The sequence below is a fragment of the Melanaphis sacchari genome, unplaced genomic scaffold, assembly GCF_002803265.2.
Source record: "Melanaphis sacchari strain LSU unplaced genomic scaffold, SCAv2.0 Contig0_pilon_pilon, whole genome shotgun sequence".
NCBI classification, from domain to species: domain Eukaryota; kingdom Metazoa; phylum Arthropoda; class Insecta; order Hemiptera; family Aphididae; genus Melanaphis; species Melanaphis sacchari.
Window position 1 is genome coordinate 19,612,124 of NW_020270366.1, and position 27,402 is coordinate 19,639,525.

The 27,402-nt window shown below is 27.7% G+C and overlaps 1 protein-coding gene across 1 annotated transcript in view; it reads right to left on the bottom strand.

Annotated features, from left to right (window-relative positions):
* The window catches only part of LOC112600260 (MICAL-like protein 2), a 30,873-nt gene extending 21,709 nt beyond the window's left edge, over positions 1-9,164 (bottom strand). Inside the window, exon 1 of the mRNA XM_025347448.1 lies at positions 8,538-9,164. The gene's annotated coding sequence lies outside the window, so the exon portion shown is untranslated. The remainder of the gene's footprint in view (positions 1-8,537) is intronic.
* Between the last annotated feature and the right edge of the window lie 18,238 nt (positions 9,165-27,402).

Below are 27,402 nucleotides of genomic sequence, written 5' to 3' on the forward strand. Positions count from 1 at the left end.
TAACGAAATATTTAAAAAAAAAAATTATAAAATTTAAAATTTAATCTAATAATGTTTTTAAAGATAATAAATTACTAAAATACCTACTTTATTTAAATTTAGGTAATCAAAACATATACATAAAAAATATATATTTATTATAACACAATCTTATAAATTATAAATTTTAAATTAGAACTATATTAACAATTGAACCATATACCCATAAGTATATATACGAGTATGACTTAATACTTAACCTAACTATAATAAACGTATTAGTTGTCTTTAATATGGACATAAAGTAAGAAAAAAATCTAACGATTATTTTGACAATTCTACGCACGTTATTTTGTTTTTAGAATACAAACGACAAAACATTGGGTGCATAATAATAAGTATAAAAGACATGGGTATGATTTTATTAAAATATATACAAATTCAACAATGAACTATTAATGGTGATGGGGTTAAGTCTTACTAAATCGAACAACTTAGGTACAAATTATTTATCGAAAGAATAGTATGATAGGTACGTGTATAGAAATTTTAATCAATTTCAAGACATATATCAGACTAGCTATCTCCATGCACTTCATTGCCCGTATAAATTACTAAGCGCATCCATGTTAAATTTGGTTGCCTAGTTAACATTTACCATAACGAGTGTGGATAAATAATATTTTTAGTTTTATGATTTGATGTACAATTGATATTTCCGACATACCAACTTTATATAGGTAGCTGTCCTGCACTGCGTTTCTTTTTTACCATTTAACAACAGAATTTTTTTTTAAATTTTTCTTTTTTTTTTTTATTGAACGACACAAATTGTATTTTATTTTTTATTCTGGATCAAAAACCAACAACTCGTAAAGTTTTAATAGTGTGAATTATAAACAACAAAAAGTATTGTAAATAATTTTATTATACTACATCAATTATTCACTAAAATACTAATTTTTAATAATAACTAATATTTAGTAACACGGATGAAAAAAATTATCTTTATGTGCGTATTTTCTGATTATTTAAAATAATATTAACCCTATTTTCAATAACTTATAGAATCAGAAAAAAGCTTAAAACCTACTCCACTAAGTACTCTTTTATTTAAAAAAAAAAAGTGAAGATAGACGAATGAGTAGCTTTAGAAAACAGACGTGATTAAGATTTTACATTTATATATATATATATATATTATTTAAATGTTTTATAATTATCTAAAATAGTATACTAATAATTGTCTTTAAATAATATTTTTGCTAACTGAAATATAGCAAAGATTAAATTTAACAGCAATAAATGATGATATTATGAGAAACTAAACTTACTTAATATTTAAGTAATTATCTAAATTATTTTCATGCTAAAATTATTATTGCTACGTATCTAATAATTAAATAAATATTGAATTAAGTATACCTAACTGATAATTTTAAATAGATTTTATCTATTTAACTATTTGTTTATTATAAATACCTATATAATAATAATAATAATAAATATAAACCATAATAAATAATAAGTAATGATAACTAACAATAAACGATAAAAAATAATAAAATAATAAAATTTAATATTATATCACATAATTATTATTTATATGCACTATTATATCAATACACTGACAAATAATAAACTAATAACACAAATTATTTAACTACTTTAACTTCCTGTGCGGAAATGAGTGCCATTGCGCGCCACTACCTGTATACAAGTCACACTGATATCCTATTACCTACAGACTTTTTCCCACACTGAACAAGTTCATTTGTGTTTCCGGACCGACGAACACATCAAACAGATGCACATATCCATCCGGTTGATGTTTAGGTTTACAAGGAAACCAGTTTAGCCACAGAATAATAATGGTCAACTTACCCTCAAACAGGACAATACTCAAATTACAATATTTAGTTACTGAATTATAAAAAAATATGCGGATAAAATATTGATATATAATATACAATAGGTATGGAAGATATTTCATGATACATGTTCACTACACAATTAATTTACCCACGAGGCTATAAAAATGCATCAATTACATATATTATATCAAAGAATCATTGAAATATACATTATAAACTATAGTAAATTTGTCATAACTCATTAATACAACAAATTAAAATTATTCTTATCAAATTAAATTTTAAAAAAGGTAGTTAACAAGGTATCGCGCTGTGTTGTATAATATATAAAACAGTATGACTAGGTTCATGGTATAAATAGATATTATTATAAAATTAATCTACCTATAGTTTTTTTTAAACTTTATTGTGTATAATAAAATTCATAGTATAAAAGTTAAGTCCCCGGGAATAATGTTTTTGAATTATAAATGTATTACATAATAATAACAATGTTTAAAATATGAAATTAAATTAAAATTTGAATTTCAAATATCTATAAAAAATGATTATGAACATTGTTTTAAATTTTTAAACTTTAGCTATAAATATTGGAAATTTTATAAATTTTTCACTATAAAATACTTATTGGTAAATCGTAAATGCTCGTAATTTTGACAATTTTATAAAAATTTTAAACATCAAATAGGTACGTATAAAAAAATTGTTCATAACTTAACCGAGTGAATAATTTTTTATCGACATTTCTAGAAAAAATATAAAAAAATGAAATATTCTCATGCCTATAAATAGCTCAAAAAGAGGCTGAATATTTTGAAAATCATATCATGTATACAAATAAGAATTTAGTTAAAATTTTAAATAACTAAAGTTATTCATTTTTGATTAACTATAACAAAATAAAAAAATTTATTTTATCAAAAAATGGTTTAATCTTAAAATTTCCATTTTTTTTTTTTTTTTTTAATTACTAAGAAAAATACTGGGAATTTTTTCTATAACCCCAAAGTACTAACTAGATCCAATTTTCAATCAGAAGCACTTACAAAATTTAAAATTGAAGCAAATCTAAAATAATTAACTTTTATATTTAAGTTATAATCTGTTAATAGGTATTTTTGTGAAATAATTTTTACAATTGCATATTATATATACATTAGAAAAAAGTGAATAAAAAACAAAATAAGTATGATGTAGTTTCAGTCAAGTTATTTTTCAATAACTAAAAGAAATTTAATTTGCTAATTTGAACATATACGTCTATATTTGTCCATTTTTCAAATGACACGCTCCATTTAACGAATAGGATTTTGTTAACCAAGTTTTAAAAGAAAGTATACTAAACACGATATTAATAGAAAGAAATTTTCATCACATGATGTAACTATCATTTATTTCTAAAACTTAAATTATCATTTGATTTTTATTAATCTAAAATATCAACTTTTGTATTTTGATTTACATTTAGGTGTAAATTATATACATCAATTATAATGTACAAGGAATATTCATGTTATCGAGACAAAGCCACAACCTCGGCCACAACGTTAATACAACACATGTAACATGTATCATGTTCTACAAGGAATATTACACACGACAATCGAGTTTTTATACATTTTACTATCAATGCAAATAAATTGTAATACAAAAGTATTTGATAGTTTAGTACAAATTTACCTAGTTGTCATCCATAAAACTACCTAGAAAAAGTGCAACTCTTAACAAAATTAATTTTTTATTCAATATGAACTAACATACTAGCGCAGGTAAACTAAATGACATGATTACTTCTTTTTTTTATCCTAATAACCCATACAATAGGTTCTGTATGGAATTAAAAATAAACTTTATACTTTATATAATTTCACAAAAATAAATTTTTTAGACACGACTAATGCAGTATGGTAAGTACGTATAAATCAACTAATTATTATATATAAATGTATTATTAAATATTACAGAAAAAAATAAAAATAAAATACCACAAAATTATCTGCCAGAAGGCAGAAACTCATAGAATATTGCAATTATGATTCAAAATTTTCAGCATCAACGTACAAAAATAAAGTTAATCTAAGCAGCTAAACTTATAAAATATTTCAACTAATTTTTTGGTAGACATGCGATCAACAACTTAATACATGGGAAAACAATATTACTTAGTGGTTTCACACTCGTATTATCTAAGGCTTGGAAACTAGTTTATCGTATTTTAACATCGATTTATATTTAAGTATACCTATTATATTATTTTTACACAAATATTCCAAAATAAAAATAAACTTCACGACTGTATAAATCAGAGGAAGTCAGTATTAAAACCATTAATTATAAAATAGACTATCATCTATTTTATAATCAATGATCAAAACATAATATGAACCTGAAAAATAATTTTATCATAATAATTATGATAAAATTATATGATAAAATTATTATAGAATTGTTTTATTGGTAAATTTATTTTGTAGCTTACTCTTAAATAAGTATTATTATTATTTTTTTTAATAATTAAGAATATTGTACACGCTATTTTTATACCTACTTACATTTAATTTAATTTAACTTACCTGCTACTAAATATGTATACAACTTTTTGAACAGTTTTTAATTGTAACCAGTAAGTTTCAATGACTTTCAGTTAGGTAATTATTTTGTGATATCATACTATATAACTGTTTAAAATGATAAACTAGAGATGAATTGTAAGTAAATTGTAACCGACATCAACCTGTCACTTGTATATTTAAGTCTGAAGTATTTTATTCTGTCTTCTCTAGAAAATCGTTAGCGGATAAATTTAATTTATGAGATAAATTCCTAAAAAATATGTTTATATTATTTTATTACAGCTTTATTTGAAGATAACTTTAGATTAAATTCAGCTGTAAAATATAATTTATAATCATCAATGTACCAACTAAAAGTATTTAAAAATTAACACGTATTTATTAAACTCTATGTATAAAATTAAAATGTCAACCCAATATTAATTAAAAACACCATACGGTAAAAGATTTAAAAACCTGTTTATTTAATTCAACAAACGACTGATCAGATTGGAGTAAATTAACAAAAAAACGCTCTAGTATCCATAGTATTTCTTACGTTTACAAACTGTGTTTGATTTATCCGACAACCACAGGGGTCCCGACAAGACGCCTATTATTAATCAGTCGGCTTTGAAAAAAGAATAAATTCATAAAAAAAATAGTATTTTTTAAAATAAGTACCACAACACAAATGTACCTACAATACAAATTAAAAGGCTCATTTCTTTTAGGCTCGAAGTACCAAAAAAAACCTGTTATGATTTAATCTAGCCTCCGGGGACAATGGCTTTTATTTTATTATTCTATCTCATACCTAGTGGTTATTTACCAGTTCAATGTTAATGTTGTTTTGTTGATCAAACGAACTGGTTGCCGCCACTAGGCAGTGAGAATCGTGACCTAATAATCCTATTTTAATTTCCTAACAAATACGATACAATACAGATTACAATAACCTCTTATCAGCTATATTTTACAATAAATAGAATAATTTTTTCTTAGTTATAGTTCTGAAAATCAATAATAAAAACTTACTAGATTACTAGTTTAATTTATCTAGTTAAATAAGATAGTTCACAATAAAACCAGATTTAGAAAAAATATATTTATATGCATAAAATGTATTAATATTAAATCTGCAGTTCAAAATATTTTCACTGGAAAAATAGTTTTTCTACATTTAAAAATTAAATTTATAAATCCTGAAATACTTCAACTTAACAAACTATCCAGCATAATATTTACTATTAAAAAAAAAAAAAATGGATGCATGCATTACTTTTTTATTACCTATTTATTATACATGAAAATAATGATGATGATAAACCATAGTATAAGAAAAATTAACTCAAACAATGTGTATATTATGTATATTCTATCCCTAAACGTTTATCATATTATCTCAAAAATTATCATGAAATTTAAAACTGACCTCAGTGCCTTAGTAAAGTGTGTAATTTTCATATGGACAATTCAACATTAACATTCGTAATACATGTCATCCCAAAACATGTTTTATGAGTAAAAACCAAATTCAGTAGGTATCAATATATATTAAAATAAGTAGATAACATTATAACATAAAAAATATATTATTATTTCAAACAAATAGACAATAATCAGTAAAAAAAGTTAACTCTATAAAAAATCATTATGTTGTTTTTTAATTAAACACTACACAATGAAAGTAGTTTTCTTTTTAAATAATAAAATATAGCCTATAAGGATGCATTAATGATTGAGTGTCAAAAATATCCCTCCTGCTATACATTTCTTCCCCTTGTTCGAAGGATAACGCAGGCACTCAGTCTCTAATTAAGAAAATATCAGACAATTGTGTATAAGTAAACGTTTAGAAAGAACAATAAACGTCTTGAAATAAGTTGTAAAAATATTATCTACCTATTGTTTGACAGTATTTATGGTTCAGGTGGAATTTTATAGGGGAGAAAAATGATGAAAAAACCAAGAATGAGACGGATAGGACCCAGTAAAATACATGGATGAATTTTGTATTTATATATATATATATATCATGCATATATATTCCCACCTACCCAACATTATTCTTATTTTGTTCACGCTTCTTAGCCCATAGACCCTTCTTAACAAACACGTTTTCAAAAGGTAAACCATCATTGGGGTCGGTTGGGTTTGATTTTTATCTGCGGTAATAACTTGTAGCAATATTTCTTAAAATATACGAGCAGATGTCTAACTCTAACCCTCTTTAATCTGAAAATCTACAAGACTCGAATTTTGAACATTATTAAGTGGTAAAATCCCAGTTACAAGTAACAACCCTTCGAAATACTTATATTTTAATTTAATAAAATATAAAATAAATTCCTAGCAAATTCAATGTTAAGTTAAATAGACTAACACAATATTATACTTTTTAACATACAATTAAAAATATTTTAATGCAGCAATAGTATTAAACAACAAATTATTAGTATTAATACAATAAAATAAATATATCTAAATACATGATTAGGAGGTACCTGCCATGCACATCGCATATGCGATATTAGACTGTACTGCTGATATAAATAAGTACATACCTATCTAGCTATTATATAAATACAAAGACGAACATTATGTAATAAAAATACAAAAATTATACATTATACTAGCAGATCGCAGTAACTATAGTCTATAGGTATCTAAGTTTAATGTTTAATAGTGGTGGAATCGCAAAGAGAAGGTACCTTCCTTTTTATAAATAACATAAAACACGTTAAGTCTTTGAACATCCATTTTTATATTTCTTTTTACTATTATATTTTTTATTACTTACGCGCAGTTTGTATGATTATATACAGAGTGCATAAAATATGCTGTACGTTTATAATTTAAATACCGTATAATATATATTATAACCGCGATTATTTTACCGCAGGTGCAATACGAATCTCGAATATTATTGCTGAGGAACACAAAAGCCGTAAACAATAAAATCCATAATATTGTTCCTAATTCAAACCATTTATGTTAGGTCTTGTTTTGGACAATCGTCTCATTTCATTCACATCGATGTAAGTAAGTCAGAATTGTAGGCATAATTTTTTTTTTTATGTTACATGTTTTATAAATGCATAGAGAACTTTAAATCATGACATTCATGAAACCATTTTACATGCAGTTCAATAAACCAAAAAAATTGAGAAGATTTTGTTGAATACAGACGCGTAACACATTCCATAGTTTTTTTTACACATTTTCTATAATGCAATTTTTTTACTAAATTAAAAAAAAAATTGACCTATTTATAATACAATTTATGTTGATTGGATGTAAAATGTATCTATTGTCCTAAGAAAAAAAAAAATTATGTGAAAACACATTATTGTAAAACTAATAGATACCTATAATTGTTTACAAAATGCAATAGTAGTTTCAGTGTTAACAAAATATAATAAGATCACAAAAATATTACGTTGTCAATTTATTCGTAACATCCGTACAAGCTCTACGATTAAAATTAATTGTGTAACGAATTACATAACACCAAATTCGTGAAAAAAATTATATTTACTTTAATATGAGTACCTACTTATTATTATGATACAACTATATTATTCAAAAATACATAGATAGATACTTTATATAGATTGATTTCTACAACAGGTAACCGGGTTATCAGTTATCTATATTTTAAATAATATGCAAGTGCTACCTATATAATAATTCACTGTCAAAAATACCAAATACATAGGTAACATAGGTTATTTATAATTAAATAACTTTTCAGGTTTAACAAATTTATTAGAGTACTTATTTGACTATAATAAATTAATTAAAAACAAAGTTATATAATTATTTTTCATTTATCAATGAAATTATAATATCATGTTATGATAATGTTCAAATGAATTGATAAAGATTACATTATAATAAATTGTGAACACAAAACTTAATCTACCCATCCACCTCTACCTAAGTGTTTTTAATTTTTTCTCCTATCAGTTGCAATACACCCTAAACGGCCTAAACAATCTCGCACAGCAAATGCAATGTGGTCGACAGATATGATCGCAATAAATGGATAAAACACATTTACACAACTATTACATTAAACGTTTGCAGTAGTAATGACGAATTACGACGAAGCGTATCGAGTACTGACCTGATTCGGAAATTTAGCTTAAAATTTATGTCGGTTTCCCGGCCAACTGGAAATCGATATTTGGGCGTAATATGACCGAAGTATGATATTGCCGATATCGTCGTGGACCGTACTAGTAAGCTGCACCTGCAGCTACGATTCGGAATATTGTCGCGTATCAACGGCGAGAGAACGGGCGGAAAATTGATAACGCGCCGAAATTTGATACGTCAAAAATGTCAAAATAATAATAAAGAACAGTGCACAGAGAGCGCGAAAAACGATAACGACAGAACACGGCTGACTGACGAATGACGACTGAAGACCGTACTGCCGAACACGCTACACGGGAACCAGGGAAACGTAACGTTGCCGAGAAGTGTATAGTGAACACGCGACGCATGTGTGTGCGAGGCGATTACCAACCAACACGCGAAATAAAACGGACGCTGGGCGGCAGCAACAGTTGCACAGTGATGCCACGTGCGGCGACGGAAAACTGACGTCAGCACAACCAATATAGGTCAGCTGTGACGGGCGAACTACTCGGACAAGTGAAATGACCATAATATACTACCTACCTACTCATCCGGTGGTCTGATCATACTGAATACTGATCATAGTCTGTAATTTTATTATTGTCTAAGTACAACTTTTGTATTGTACAATAATATAATACTATGTTGTAATATTATTAAAGATTACAGCATCAATAATTTTCAAGTCCTATCTTGTAAGCATAATAGCTATAATTTTTGTTTTTCTTTTTTGTTTTTAATGAATACCCGATGTGTTTTTTTCCGCCGTTCGTCTAGTATGACGGAAATAAAATAAAAATAAAAGAAAACCTAGACTTAGAAAGATTTTAGATTTTTATTATACCATTTTAGATACTTGTTTAGACGGTTTAGACCTTAACCTTATAACAACATTATGGTACCTAATATATATATATATATATATATATATATATATATATATCATGTTATACATAAATAGGTACTAAGGTACACACAATAACCTAAATATATAGACAACTAGAATACAAACCTATAACAATAATAATAATAATAATCGTAAATGGTATAAATATATAATAATATATAAGCTGTCACCTGTCTATCTAACTTGTTTATATTTCTATGCGTAGTCTACAATCTATACATGGGTATCTGAGAATTCCTATTTCCTATTTCCTTATTACTCATTACTTTTAATCACGTGACCTACACGATGATAGTCATAAATAAAAATATAATTTATACCTTTCTAGTACCTTTTTAGGAATAAAAGTTTTGAGAAAAACAATTATTTTTAAGACATTAAAAATTAAAACTATTATTTATGGCCATATGTTCATTTTTGGGCAAACCTTGGAACGATATTATAATTATAAATTATAGTTGGGTATCGAACAAGTTCAAATTCAAATCATTGGCGCAGACTTCGTGAGCATTGCCAGCAGCAAATTTATACAAACTTTATAAGATACTGAATGGAGCGATGAATGTGTTAATTTTGATATTTTACGATAATGTGTATGGTTGCGTGTGCACACGCAGTAAGTAGTTGATAAATGTTTTTATTGTCAAATTTGAAGGTGGTTTTTGATGAAAAATTGAATATAATTAATAAATATTTAAATAAATAGTAAATACAAAGTACAACACAAGTTATTCATTTACCAATTAAAAAATACTAAAAATGTATATTCACAGTATTTTTTTTATGAGGCTTAAAAAATCTTAAAAATGTACAACTTAATACCTAACCATATATACTACAAATTGCCATTAAATGTTTATGTTTATATTTCTTACATAGAGTATAATTTTTTAAATATTTTAACTATTTTTAAGTAATTTCCAGACACTTGATTTAAAAAACAATATTTTTTTATCTATAAATAATAAAACAATTGTTCATCGAATATTTTGAAAATTTTATATAGGATCTCATATAAGTCATTCCTAAATCTGTAAAAAAATTTCAAAAATACATCATAAGCTCAATTTTTTAATCTTTATTTGAAGTTCAACTTTTTTTTTAAATTCTTCAAAATCAAAAAAATATACAAATAACAAGTATTGTAGTAAAAAAATTAATAAGATCTTCAACTTTTATAGCTAAGGTTTTCAAACTTAAAATTGTATACATTTCTCACGCATATAATTCATATTAATACTTATTATTAAATCTAAGAAATGTATATACAAATAATTATCTGAAGTTCAAATTTTGACGAAATAACATATGTATTTAAATAATGTTTATAACAATAATTATTATTTTGTTATAATTCAAAAAAACTATTCGTGGAAGTATAAAACTTTTATGTAAATTATAAATTTTTCTATATCACGTAATAAAATTTTCAAAATATTTCTTGTTTATATTATAAACTTATTCACGCTGTTTTACGGTAAGATCGTATCAACTCAAAAGTTAATAACAATAACATAATATGGAATAAAATATAAATAAATATAAACATCATAATTAAATATTAATAATATTTAATAAATGCAATGTTTTTGGTAAAAATTAAATCAACTTACTCTAATACTAATAGTAAAATAAATTACTTTAATAACTATATCAAAAAACACATACCTACTAACTTAACGATACCCACTTATTGACCTATCTTAAAAAAATAATAATAATAATAATATTAGTAAACCAATACTTAGGTAACTGAGAGGTAAAAGAACATTATTTTTGAAAATGAATAATTTAACTATTGACTTGTTGAAATCTGGAATTAAGTAAAGAAGATTCCGGACTGACTTTTATACTAAAACTGGTAAGTAATTACGAAATGTCGTCCCATTATCAAGTATTGCTCCTAAAACCAATTGCCAAACTGCTATAGTGGCGTAGGTAGTGATGTACAAAATAATTTATGGTTTAAATGAAATATAAACAAGTTCAAAGTTTAAGTACATGCTGGTAGAAAAACGTAATAAATAATAGTGATATTGTGTAATTCTGTCATTCAAAATACATATTCTAATTCTCAATTATTATATTATTAAAATTTAACAAATACATACTATTTGCATGATAAGCATAAACTTAGAAATACTTAGAATTTAATATCATGGTTATTTTGTATGAATATAAAACAATTACAACTTGCAGTACCTACCTATAAGTTATAACACTATGTGTGCATTATAATATATACTATCGTATTAATTGTACGATTACGTAAATTAGGTAAACATTATTATTATAAATTAAAATATTATTGTACTAATATATTTACACATATGTATTGAGTGCCACCTACATGTACTTTAATAATAAAGTTATGTTCAACGATAAAAAAACGGCATATCTTTATGCAATACTCGTATATTTATTAAGTAATAATTAAGTAGATATTAAAATGTATTGTTGAGTAACGCTTGTTTATTTATTGGTACCTTCAATCTTATATCATCATAATTGTAATAGTTATGAATATTATGATAATATTATGTTTTTATCATATTTATTTTATTGTTTTACTAATAATTGATAAAATAGTTATTATTAAATAATAAATGAAGACAACTAAATAAGTTGAAATTATAATTGATATATATTTTTATTATATTGTAATTATTATGATTATATTGTGTTGATTTTAAATCGGAGTCTTTGTATAATATTTTTTTAATTATTAAAAGCAATTGTTTTCTTTTTGTGTGTAATTCAAAAACAAATTACCGTAGGTATTTACAATTTTGATCAAATGTGTATACTGTCATTTTCTATTTACAGTAAAAATTTTCAAAATATTTAACTCTTTTTGAACTATTTTTAGGTATGAGAAATTTTCAATTTTTTTTCTATAATTTTCAATAAAAAATTATTCATTAGTTCAAAATTCTTGAAAATTTAATACAGAATCCTATATAATTTGTTTTCATATCTGTATAACTTTTCTTTTTATAACAGTTTATGTTATTTTGTAGTAATTTTTAAATATATTTTGTGATAATTTGAAACTTTTACGCTTATCATTATATTTTATAAACATTGTATAACATTTTCAAAACATTTATATAAATTGTATGTTATTGTTATTGTTATTTAGACCATAAACCTATATTCACACAGTTCATCAGTAAGTCAATATTGACTCAAGATCTATTAATAATAATATTAACTGTTATAAACTGATAAATATATACGATTATAATAATCAAATTCATACAAGGTTTCTATAAAAATTAATTCAATCTACTGTATTATTAAATTCTAATAGTAAAATAAATTTGCTATAATAGCAACATAAATATACTACGAAACATACTTTGTTTAATATTTTAGTAATATATTATATAGACTGATGAATGACGATCCTCTTCATTTAAAATTGATTTTCACTTACAATTATAATTATCATTCAAATTTAATAAAATATACATTAAAGTGACATACCCAATAGCAAGATACACTCGACATTTATTATTCTAATGTACAGCGGCTAGCAACAAAATTCCACAAATTACAGTTTGACTAAAAAAAAACTTCATAACCGCATGTGGTGTCTTAGCCTTATTAATGTATAACATACCAAAACTTAAGTTAAATAGTATTTATTATTATCAAACTTAAAAGTAAGAACAATGAAGATTTTTACGATATTTTATTTTTTAAAGTTATGAGTATATTATACTATTAAAATTTAAAAATTCTTATGACTCGCTTAAAAATGAAAACCGTTTAAATATAATTAAAATAATTTTCATATCTATAACTGATAAGTGACAACACAATACTCAAGTTGACTAATTAATTAATAACTTTATTATTTTTCTTTCTGTAAATTTATAATAATTTTAAATTAAGGATAGGTTCTCGGTTCTTCGGTTCTATTGGTTCTCTAATAAAATAATTTATTGGTACCGGTTCTTTTTTTAATTTTAAAAATAATACGCTGTTTGATGTTTTAAAAGTATGCTACGTCATCGGTGGAACCATGATTATGTATAATCAGACCATTGTAGAGGTGCGTACTATACGCCTCTAACACAAGACTCCGTACTCAACTAATTGTTCCTGCAAATAATGTAGGTAGGTACCTTACTAAGAAATGACGTATCCAACTCAAAATTTAACATATCTACGCCTGCAATGGCATTTCGGAATGTATAATAATATGCTAATAAATAATAATTATTGAAGTATGTGAAATAATCATTATTACAGAAAAATTGTATCATAAAATGGTATAAAAACGTAGTTTTACGCGAGATTACAATGATAATTATAGTAAAAATTTGTATAATATGGATATAATACCTATCTGTTATTTTTAATAATTTTATTAAAAATGACCTATTTCGAGAACCGAATAGACGATTTTGGAAACCAGTCAAAAACCGAAGCCGATCATTTTTTATGAGCCGGCCTATCCATATTTTAATTAATACAAACAAATAAACTTATATTTAATAATTAAATTGACTTGGGTTATAATTTTCTAAGCATGATTTAATTTCCAAAATAAATTAGCGCTTTGTGTGCTACTATTACTCTATAAATATTTAAAATTGTCTCTTTTTTTTTATTTATGTAAGGCAACATTTTTATCTGTGAGTAAAGTAACATAGCAATGTATGTAAAAAGTATCTTGTAAGTTTTTCTTTAAGCAATTTATTTTAAAATATCATTTATTTATTGACACTTTTTTAATGCCCTCGTTTAGGGTATGGTTATAAATTATAATATACCACTGATATAATTTTTATCAAAACAGTTGTATTTAAAAATAAAAGTATACAGGTGGTTACCTTTCCACTGTATAGCAGATGTCGAGTAGGTAAGTCATTATAATGGATGATTTAAATTTTAATTCAATGATGGATCATTAAATACGAAAAATGATTTTGAATAGAGACAGTCTATCACCTATATCACAAATTAAATTTCAAAATATGTTTTTAAATATTACTATTAAAATAATTTATTAAGCTATTGGTATAACTACAGTTGGTTGGTTAAATTTTTTCCAATAAAACATGGCATTTATTAAAAATTATTACTTTGATAGAAAATTAAAAGAAAAATACAAAAATTTATATTAATAGTAACCAAAATATTTTGAAAATTATATCAGGTATATAAAATGATACCTAATATTAACACTTGGTGAAAATTTCAAATTTTTGCAATTATTTTAATTAATTGAAAAAATTACAGTTTTTCCTTATTTTTTTTTTTTTTAATTTTCCGGCCATAAAAAAAGTACTGGGAATTTTTTCGATTTCTAATCTCTCTTCCCCCCCAAATATCATTTAGATCCAATTTACTACCAGAAATCATCCCAAAAGTTAAAAATCAATAAATTTTTTCTGCCCCAAAAGTCAAAAGGTGATAGTTAACACAAAAAAAAAATACACACACACATATCAATGTTGAATCAATATATCCATCGCTTTGCTTAGAATCTGAAATACACTATAATATAGTTTCATATATTATACAGTGATCTAATAAACTAAACTAGTTTCTAGAATCTTATTATTGAAAAAAGAAAATAAAAAAAATAATTAAACTGAAAGTATGCTATGCTTATATATTATATGTGATACTTATTCACATATTGACACAATGACACATTTTTTTCATTACAATAAATGTATAGGTAATGTGAACAAAAATAAAATCAGGAGAAACTTAATAAGTTTTTGTGGTCACAACAAATTATTTGCCAGAACTCGACCGCGGTGATATATTCGCGTAATTTTTTCATATTTTTCACATTCGTTATATTATACCTATAATCTATTGTAAGCTACAGAATAAGTAAAATGAAGATTTCCGTAAAACACACTATACAAAAGTAACTTCACCATAGAATTATTTTTTGTAACTTCACATGTTTTTAATATTTTAATGGTATTACAACTATGATAACATAATTCATAATAATATTAATCGCCTATTACATATTATAAGAGTAATCTTAATAAAATACTGATTTTGTTTTTTATTATTTTTACAAAAAATATTCAGTCTATAATATAGTTAAGCACAATATGTATATGTGAGATAGGGAATATAAAAACATTGATGGGGTTACATGAATAAAGAACCACCCATTTGTAGCACTTAACTTGGAAGTTGCGTTATTATAAAATGAGATTAAATGATCTCTACATCATTTTCTTTTATGTCTACAACATGTCAACATGAATAACCAGGAAGTAACCAAACATATAAGCCTTTTGTTAGAGGATTTTCGTGGTTTTCTAATCTATAATATAAAAACGTTTATAGAAAATAGCGGATTCTTCTTTTATTATTTTTAGACATGGGTCTTTGAGAAGGATCAGGCCAAAAACAAAGGGTAAAATATTAGAATTTTACAAAGTGTGATATTTTTTAATGCCTGAATTTTATTTAAATTGGATTTTTTTTTCCTATCTCTATAGTTAGATATATAAATTATGGGTTTCAAAACAGATTTATAAATAAGCAATTTAGTTTTTAAAGTAAAAACATATTTTTTTTAAATAATATTATTAATTATTTATTATCCATTATAAATTAAAAGATACTTACAATCTATAAAAATATAACATTTAATTAAATCAACACGATTCTAAGATATTGTCTGCAAACGTCTAAATTATTAATTAACCTTCCTTTATATAAAAAGATAATTTTTTCTATAAAATGTAATATATTATTAGTGTATATTTCGTTTATTATAAATGTATGACGTATTGGTAAATTCTCTATGTGTTTGTGAACCATATTATGTAATAACTAATAAAATTATTAGATTTAAAATTATGATATATTTTTACACTAAATACAATAAATGTAGATTCAATAGACAATAAAACCATAATTAATAATAAATATTGTATAATATAATTAATTAACTTTTTGTACTTCAACTTTAAATTACTAAGGAATAACTACACTAATTGTATACATCATAAACATTATATCGTATTAATTTATTCATTTTTCAATTTAATTAGTTTTTATCTAAATATTTTATAACCTATATTAGGTATATAAATTATTGTCTTTTAAAGTAGAATAGTTTAACATTCTGTATACATTTTTATGGTTTTTCTTTGAAATTTAATCTGAAACCTCCCAACAAAATCAAGCCAACTCCTAATCGAACCCCAATCAAAACCGTTAAAGTTATTTAGGTTTCAGTCTTTTATTTTATCGCTATGAATGTGAATTAATTTTTTAGGTCCCTATGACCAGTAAATGTAATTTAAATTCTTTATTTAAAATAAAATTGTTGACCTATCATAGTTAATACTAGTAGCTAAATAAAATAAATACAAAAATAATAGGTTTATTGAATTTTATAATTTTATTTGACAATGTTATTACACTTAGGTTTTCACTAAACGACGTAGCGTTTTTAAATGTTTATTATTAATATTTATTTTATAGATAGCTGAAAACAAAATAACGCGCAACTAAGGAGACTACCGACCGGTTGGTTTCAACGTGAAAATAAACACATTATTCAGTTTAACTACAGATTAACATGATTCAATAATATGTACATCAAATTAATTGTAAAACGTTAATAAATAAAATATGATTGTTAACAATTTTTGAATTTTGTGCCTACATTATTTACCCATATAGTAAACTGGATATTTGGAAAACGTGATCGTTTGGAATTGTGATCCAGCAATTTTTTATGCATATCGCTGAAATAATGAAGAAAGTACCAACTCAGATAATAATATTAACACCATAATAGAACTTAATACGGACCACAATATAATATTACTATTGTGATTAACTAACTTGTTCTTTTATCTAATTAATACCATCATACAAGTAGGATTATTTCAAATATGCATTCATTGAAAGAAGTTAAATAAATTAAATATAGACATTATTCTTATTATTAATGTCCGTCGACACAGAGTCAGATGGGTCTATTTCTACAAAGATGTTTATATTATATTATATTCATAAAGCATATTGCTATTCGAATTGTATACTATGCTATTGAATTATGTTTGTAGCGCCGTGACAGCTCCAACGACTATTGCGGTTGACCGCTACGACTGGTAAGATGTTGGTGACGAAAGTTTACCCACTAGTAGTTGTAAACGATAAGCAAGATAATTATAAGGCAACCGAAATATATAAATGATCTTACTTGTATACATATAATAATAGAAATGCCACACATCAAAATTGAATACAAATAATGTCACACTTGTCGAGTGTGAATCTTATGACAAAAGAAAAAACGTTACCAATGGCCACGACTACACTGGCGACACAATGACACGGCAGTCGACGGTTGCGGAAGTATTAAGTGGAACTGCTTCTCCTATCCTCCTGCACGCTGGTGATGCGACAGCGTCTTAACCAAAGTCAAAGCTTGGCCGACGACGCGCCGAGAGTTGCGGCCCAGTCCCAAAATAACGTACGAGTTAACCTAACCATGCGTGTGTTGTCGTAGTTATTTTAGTTCTGTTTTATCAAATCTAACAAAAGATAACAAATTTTTAAGTTTAGTTTAAGTATAAATGTATACTACTAATATATTAATTTAAATTTAAAATTGTATTAATAATATAATACAATTATAATGATAATAATACAACCTTAAATAAATATAATATTATAATGTACATTTTTTAGAATAGTAATTTGAGTTAAATTGTTAATTATTTTAAGCTTTAGTGAAACATTATCAATTATAAACATCAAAGACTGTTGTAAAGAATTTCATTGTTTTTATTTATTTATAATTTTAATTTTAAAATGTGTGAAAAATTGATTCTCATTGAGGTGGTCTGTGACGTATCGAAAGTTCTCAAAGTGGTCTGTAGTAGAAAAAAGGTTGAGAATCACTGATCTATATTATATAAAAATGTAACTACTCATATACATAGAGAATCTTTCATTTATAATTATGTATAAATAACTTACTAACTTAGGTATCGATAACTACTCGGGTCGCAACTCACCTGTAGGTAAGATATTGTCGGACCACAACTAACTTTTACCTAAAATATTACCGAGCCGCAGTTCACCGGTCATCAACACCGGAAACGACAAGTCGGGCCGCAACTCACCCTCAGCCGTCTTGCCGATAGCGTTTCGAACGTGACCGTTTTTATCGGTCACCGTCAAAACACTAATCACTAGTTAACACAATACAATTTTATTTATTTATTCAGGTATATTAAGTTATTATACTAATTAAAAAAAATCCGTTAAGTGTATCGTTTTAAAATTGAAATATCGTATAAAAAAAAAAAATCCATACGACGGTTAAAACACAGATAACGTTGTTGAGTTTAATATGATTTATTTTTCTAAAGCTAACAACATATGATACGAAGTTTGTAACAAAAACTTGCTAAGTTGCGGGTGAGTCAAAAAGATAGAAAACAAATAATACGCTAACATCCTCTTGAACGGCTATTCTCAGGTGGTAACCAATTAATCGTTATTAAATATAATCACGCGTTATTTCCCATTAGCATAATATAAAACTGTTCAAGCACATGACGAATTACACTATGCACATCAGTATTACGTCCACGTACTGCGATAGCGTATTACACAGCATCCAGCAGTATAAACGATGAGGTCGGACATGGTGGTATTTGCCCATCACGTAAAACGTCGCACGTAGGTAAAATTGCTTAATGACTTGTAGTAGTACTATGATAACTGAATAAATAAAAATTACATAATTTTAGTAGGTAGAATATTTATTAATATTTATATATTATTTTCATCTATTAAATTAAATTTTTATTTTAAAAAGAAGACTTATCGCGACCCAAAAATAGTTCGCAATCCACTAGTAGACCTGCATTGTACGGCACCGCTGCCGACTGTCATCTTCGACAGCCGTAACACGTTGACTGGTATGACCAGCAGTAGGCCGCGTACACACGTGAGTGTACTCAGTGCGGGGAGTACGACAGCACTATTCTAGAAAACCATCAAGTGACGTTTTTATATGAAAATTTCAAATACTGTTTAATTTATTAAAACCGTTAAAACACGCCCAATATGTATGTAATTAACCTATCTCTTTATATTCATTAATATGATTTTCAAAAATTTACAACAAAAGGCCTCGAAAACCCGTTTTTCTATGAAAATCACATTTGATGCAAAATCTAGCTGAAGGAATAAGTTTTGAATTTCGAACCTTTATATTTACTATACAATGAGATGCCAGAAAATAATGAGCCTAAAAAAAATTAAAAATACATTGTATTTTTCTCTTACGGCTCGCGCAATCACCTGTTGATTTTTTTTTTTGTTACAAAAATAATAATTCCTCTTTTTTAGAGTATAAAGTGTTTTTAAATTTGTTTGAAACAATCTATAGTGTTAAGTGCGATGTCCTTCTACCTTTCAAGGTACTTATTAATTTGGTTTTCGAAAAATTTACAACAAAAAACATCGAAAAACCGTTTTTTTATAACAATCACATTCGAGCTAAATCTAGGTGAAGGAATAACTTTTGGATTTCAAAACTTCATATTCGCCTTTAGATGTGATGCCAAAAAATTATGAGTACAATAAAAAAGGAAAAATAACCAATTTTTTGATCAAAAATTGGCCCACAACCACTTGTTGATTTTTTCTGTGTTAAAAGTTTATAGTACTACATATTTTTTAGTGTTTAAGATGTTTGTAAACTTGTTTGAAACAAGTTAAAATGTTTGATGCACTGTCGTTCTACCTTTTTAAGTAATTATTTATATGATTTTCAAAAATTTTGCAGCAAAAGGACCCGAAAAACGGTATTTTTTGAAAATCACATTTGATGCGTATAATCTAGGTGAAGGAATAAGTTTTTAATTTCGAAACTTTATATTCGCCATTAAATGTGAATGTGTGATTCGCATAATTACTTGTATCATTAAATAGCTATAATAGGAATTAAATATTTTACAATATTATAAGTAGAGTTTCAATGAAAAATACAAAGTTAATATTGAAATAATTTAAACTTATTTTTAAAAATTTACTTAGGTATTGAAGCAAAAAAAATATTTATAAAAAACCATTGTAAATATGGTAAATATAGGTTGTTTAAATCTTTCGCTACCTGAAGCAAATGCTTCTTTTGCGTCTAGGTTAACGTGGCTCTGACTCAAGTACTTGGGACTCAATTCGGATGCGCTGTATTATTCATATAATGCGCGTTTTGACCGTACTGCAGCCTTCGCCGTGACACCGATTTTTTATACTGTTTACGATAGGGTTCTTCACCAAGCAATAGTCGCATATACGCCAGTCGCCCCCCCCCCATTTTATCGCAATTCTTTGACTGCTCCCATCGGTGCAGTATATCAGCTTTGAACTTGCGAAGCATTTCGTCATCGCCGAATCGCGATCGCAATACACGATCGCGTTTTGATGCGTCCATTTGTTTTCCGACCGGCCACCGTTTGTATCAACGCCGAACTCGGTTCGTTACTTTTTGTCGTAACGTAACGCGCGACAGGTCCGCGCAGCATGCCGTACAGATGCGTTACGGTACACGCGTCGTTAGGTTAAGTTAGGTTCTGTGCCACCGCCGGTGTTTCCAGTCATCACGCTTCGCACAACTCGCGTGTATTTCGACGCGTTCCGTCATCGCTGCCGATGGATTTCTAACCCGTCGCGTAATAAGGCGCGTTACGTCCGTGCCGTGACCGCATCGCCTTACGCCATTGTTGTCGCCGATCTACGATCATCTCCGATAAGGTCGATCGTTTTGCCGTTTTTATTTAAGGACCGCGCGCACATCCGTCGTTGTTGATACGAAGACTCGCGTCAGCCAAACGTATTCAAAATATCCATACCATAGCATCAGTATATATTACATATTATATAGTTACTGATTTGTGTGCTGTATTTTACACGTTCAATAATTATTGGAAATTTCCGTTTTTTTTCCGATCTACACTCCATCCTTGCAACCATGGTCACGTATAGTACCTATATTTTATACTCTGACATTGCATTATTGTTATGTACGTGTTTAATTATTTATTTTATTTGCTCTTTTATGCGCGTACAAACCAGGATTTTTTATTTTTGTTTTTTTAAAAGTTCGTTTTAACATAACATTTAAACACGATTTTGAAAAAGAGGACTGTTTTAACTTTCCAATTTTAATCGTATAGCTTAAATGAACCTCTGAGTCAAATGTTAAGGGAACACAATATAGCCTTGCTTTTAACTTTTATTTTGATAACGAATTATAATTCTTAACTTCACTGTTTGCGTCTAAGTTTTAAATAAATAACTATAATACAAAATTAATTGTCATATTCTATAATATATGTCCTTTCTGTTGTAAATGTTGTATCATTTTATGTACTCTTTTTGCCCGGATTATTATAATTATTTTTACTATTTATTTACTATATAGTGTTGATATATAAAATATCCATACACATTTCACGTCTTTCAGTATTATTTAAAAGAGCATATCAAATTTACTTGATTCTAACTACAACATTAATTTATTATAAATTAATTTACAAATCATTATGCAAAATATTTCGGTTGATGTTAAATAAGTCACTGAGAAATCGATACAAACATTTTCTAATGAACCTTAAAATGATCAATTTTCGAAAATTATGGAAATCAGAGAACTCCATGGCCTTATAACTAAGCCATATTATAGTTCTATGCCAATCATCAACATGGTAACATTTTGCGGCAATAATGGTTCAATTAATGAGTCCGAGCCGCATTGGTGTAACCGATTACGAAAACGCTTCCTGTATATTGCCAATCACCATCGTCTTAGCAGCTTTCTGATAATACTAACAAAATACTGTTCAAACCAAATATAGTGAACCCCGGTCCACCATTATAACGGTGTTTTTCAATGTTAAACATTCCATTAAACGCGACACCTAAGATAATTGAATTACAATGCACTAATAGGTACGCAAATTTTAACAGAGGTTTCGAATATCATATCAAATGTAGAGACCGAGACCGTGCCACAGCCCACTGTGATACAGGTACTCTATTAAAAATAAATGCCGCTAATTTTGAAAGTGAAGGTTAGGTGACGTTTACTCACTAGTTGTTATAAACGATAAACAAGATAGGGCGCTGCGCACAAATTATGATAAATAATAATAAATATACAACGGCAATACATATAATAAAAATATAATGGGCGACTGAAATATATAAATGATCTCACTTGTATATAATAATAGAAAAACCACACATCAAAATTGAATACAAATAATGTCACACTTGTCGAGTGTGAATCTTATGACAAAAGAAAAAAACGTTACCAATAGCCTCGACTACACTGGCGACACAATGACACGGCAGTCGACGATTGCGGAAGTATTAAGTGGAACTGCTTCTCCTGTCCTCCTGCACGCTGGTAATGCAATAGCGTCTTAACCAAAGTCAAAGCTCAGTCGACGACGCGCCGAGAAAGACGATCACGTCTAGGGCGCAGGAGGCCCGCAGGAAGACGGCGGCTGCTGGAAAATCGACGACTAACGGCGACGCGTAAACGATATTTCCGTGGGACCACAGGATTACACGTCGTCGTTATAGTGTGTGTGAGGAAATGCAGTTTTCCTGCACGACACACTATTATTTGCGCATTTAATATGTAACGCAAACGCAGATCACGAGCACGCGAAACCACGCGTGGTTTGTGCGACTTGTCGACGGCGACAAACGTATAATGTCTAAACGGGATGTCGACTGGCAAAAAATTGTCACGTAACCACGCGATAACAGCGGACGTGCAGCGGAAACGAATTTTTTACAATGTTAGGCGTCCGAACGCCGAAAAAGAATGTTGTAAAAAAAAAGAAACCTGCAGTAGTGTCGGTTAAGTCAGTTACGTGACGGAGCGGCAGCGTTAACACTTTGAACTTTCGGGTGACAGTCGCACCACCTTAAGGAAACCAGTAGGCCGACACGTTGGCAGAAACTCATCCGCGTTCGAACAATGTTTTTTTTTCTCTTTTAAGATAATATTTTAAATTGATTAGACAAGATATTGGATTATTCGCTAACTGGTTAATCAAGCGTTAAAAACTAAATAATTTAACTATTATTTAAATAAATCAAATTCCTGCTGATGCCTGATGGTCGGCATAACTAAGAGACATCTTTATGTTACTTTTTTTTCAGTGCTTAGTAACTGCTTTAAGCACTGATCAGTGAATATTAAGTATGAGAACTGCCAACTGGCAATGAATTATTTAAAATTAATAGCTAATATGACGAATGAGCTTTAATAGTTTATTATACGAGTTTAGTGTAAAAACATTGGAATATTCGTATTATAAACCCCCCTATTACATGTATAGACATATAATAAAATTGTTAGGTAATATAGATTATACAGTAAGTTATAGTATAGGTACTGCACATATGATACCGTGTTACCTATAATTAATATAAACAATATTTATTACAAAATATATTCTAGTAATAGATATTATGTACTATTTTGAAAAAAATATATTATACATGCAAAAGAAAAATGTATTATTTTACTGGCCAAAAAATGTTTTTAAGACATTAAAAAACGTCATGACAACGAAATGAAAACAATTTAAAAAACATTTTCGTTCTTGGAAAACGTTTTGAAAATATATTAAAAATATTAATTTGCTGTATTGCACAAATGTCAAGTAGGTAACTACAAAACATAAAAACACTTGAGTGTTGATAGAACTTGGAGAATCTAAAGTGGTCAATAAACGACCAACTATTAAGACTTTCAGAGTTAATGCAATCATTGTCGTCCGATCTGTAACTATAAAGTTGGCATCAAACTCGCTTATGAGTACCACATCGGACGTAGAACAATAAAATTATCAATGCATAACGATAAGCAAATAAACGCGCTGGATATCAATGTGACGGAGTTACAACAGATCTTACCCCATACATCTAAACATTGAGGTGGCTAATCATCAGTGATGGCAAAAAATTGAATTGATCTGATATAGCAAGTCAAAATAGTGCCTAAGTCTCCGCCGTGTCACCGTCGTCATTCGTCGCTTCGCGCGATCAAAGAAGCCGGACGCCCACCTAGCCATTAGAGGGTCGATCGCTGCGACGACCGAGCATTCGACGCCAGCGAGCCTTACGCACCGCAAGTGCCTGGAAAACGTGTATGAGTGGCTTACCGACGAGTACCATCTGTGCTCTTTCTCATATAACATAACCCCACATGGCCACATCCTTAAGTCACCGTCGTCCTGCCCGATGTCTTCGGCTAGAGGGGGTGAGAGTTGGGCCCGCGGACGCTAATCACATTGAGTGCAATACGCACATCGCAAAACCCATCTGACGATCCTCCACACCGCGGAAAATCTCCGACGATGAGCAGCGGATTTCGGTATGGTCGCACCCAGTTCAAGCAAATCATCCAAACGAATTTGTCACCTCGGGTTCCTTGGCCGGCACTACGTCCTGTACGATCACCACGTCGCCCTTCAGTCCGTCATCGGAAATTACAGCAGTCTTTTCTTGATCGACAGGTGGTTAAGTTTTGACCGATTGCGCTATGATTTCCGTCGATGGCGTGTCTCCGTCAAGCAACGGATCCTCGCTGCACACAACCGACAACAAATCGTCAATGATATGTTCAACAACATCGTCTATGCATTCTTCAGTAATTAGACCATCTATCATAGCTTTCAAGTCTTTGATTGCTTGTTCGATAACTTCGTCGACGTTGATAATATCGATCATTGTTGTGTTTACTATTTAAAGTATTTTATGAGCGATAATGAAGTTCAGACTCTCCCTGACGACGGCACAGTATCGTTTATTACTAGTTAGCGACGAATATGTTCATTGTAGTCATTGTACCAATCCACTTTCAGGCCCGCTTAGCCATTTATTTTTCCAAAGACCATTGTTATTAATTATTATATGATATTTTCAGTGGAAGAAATAAGCACCAAAATGAGATAAGAACAAAAAAAGTCGTATCGTACGAAAGTGCCAAAGTCGTAGATATCGTACAAATGCACCAAAATCCTAGGTAGTTTAGGTAGACTATTTAAATTTAGAACTAAGTTTATCGTTCAAAAAATCCAAACGTTTAATCTTATCGACAAATTTATTATCTGATTACGATAGATTTTCACATAGACAGCGTGTGAGCAGTTTTGTGATATACAACTAATTGTTACTACCTATTTCGTGTAAGTGTCATTCGTTAAAATGAATTTTACATAAACTATTACTAATTAAGGTATTGCGTACATTTTATTTAAAGATCAAAAATATAGATTTTTACGAGAAATAGCCAGAGATAATGTGTTATTGAGGTGTACTAAGAGAAATAATTATACAATGGAATAAATCATATGTAATATGTAAAAAAAAAATGGATTAAAAAATTAACCAATTATTTAAAATTATATTTATTTGTATGTATATTGACAATTTTTTATAAAATCGAAACATCAAACGATACCTTTGGCGCTATACGTCACACACTGGGTATAACAGGTATATAATATTAGATTTGCGCTTATGTCATACACAATTTGGCGCAAATGATATGTAATTTTTGTATCTTTGGCGCTTATGGCCTTATGGGCTTATGTCATACAGCCAATATTTTACTAACTTAGATATATTATTAAGTGCATTAAAATATTAACGAAAATTTCGAATTCTGTGCTGTACCCGTTTTATAGTTTTTGGTGGTCCTTTTTTTAAACATATTTTATTTATTTCCATTTAACTCTAAACAGATTTTTCTATTAAACAACATTTTTTCAATTATTGTACATCTAATAAAATGACGATCAAACACACATTATTATTATTATTGTTATTATTATGGTATGTTGTTAACATATTTTACTCGGGAATCTATCGATTCCGCCAGTATCGACTCCGCCAGTACAGGTAGTTTAAAAACAACCTATCGATTCCGCCACCTACCAATTTATACCTCAATCTGGCACTTGCTGCTGTCAACCTGTTTCTGTTATTATAATATATCTACAAAATAATTCAATAATTACTGATAATTTAAATATAAAAACAATATAATACATATATATGTATATATACAAAATAAAATAAATCATTTAAATATTATAATTAAATTAATAAATAATAACCAATGTAATAAATACAATACAATATATTATATATAAGCAAAATAAGACGAATTAAATTTTATAATAATTTTTATCAGGTATATTGTATTATTTTTATATAATAATATAGTCAAAAGTTGTAAAATATTATTTCTTATAATGTAATGATACCAAACTAATGAAATGTGAATGATCAATTTTTTTAGCTTCATAATCTTTTAATAAATCTTCAATTTTTTTTTTTTTTGATGAATATATTTTGTGTTTTTGCTTATTTTTGTTTGATGAGTTGACCTGAGAATGAGAATACTGTATGTATCTGTTTGGATCCTTGTGTCTATGACGTGTTAGAGGTTTGCTCAGAACTAGGTAATAGAAAAAGAAGCCCAAACATTGGATGGGAATCTCGAAGACTTGTCAATATAATTTTCAGTCAAATAATCACAAAATGTTTAGATTTTTGGATCATTAAGGCAGTAGACATAAAATCTTCTATAAAACAATCAGAAACTTCTTCTAGATTAAAAAAAAAGTCCAAATATTTTTCGTAACCAAATTCCACACTCACCGTTTTTATTTTTGTACTCTTCTTTTAATCCAATTGCTTGGATTTTTTTCCACCAACTCTGAGTTAAATGGAATCTGCATCCAATTACTCAATTACTTGTATCAATGGCCAAATTATTTTTGCACCAGCATGTATGGATTCTTCAAAATTGGCCACAATCGTTGTTGAATTTAAATTTAAATTTAACTCAGCACATTTTGTTTTTAAAAAACTAAATGCTAAT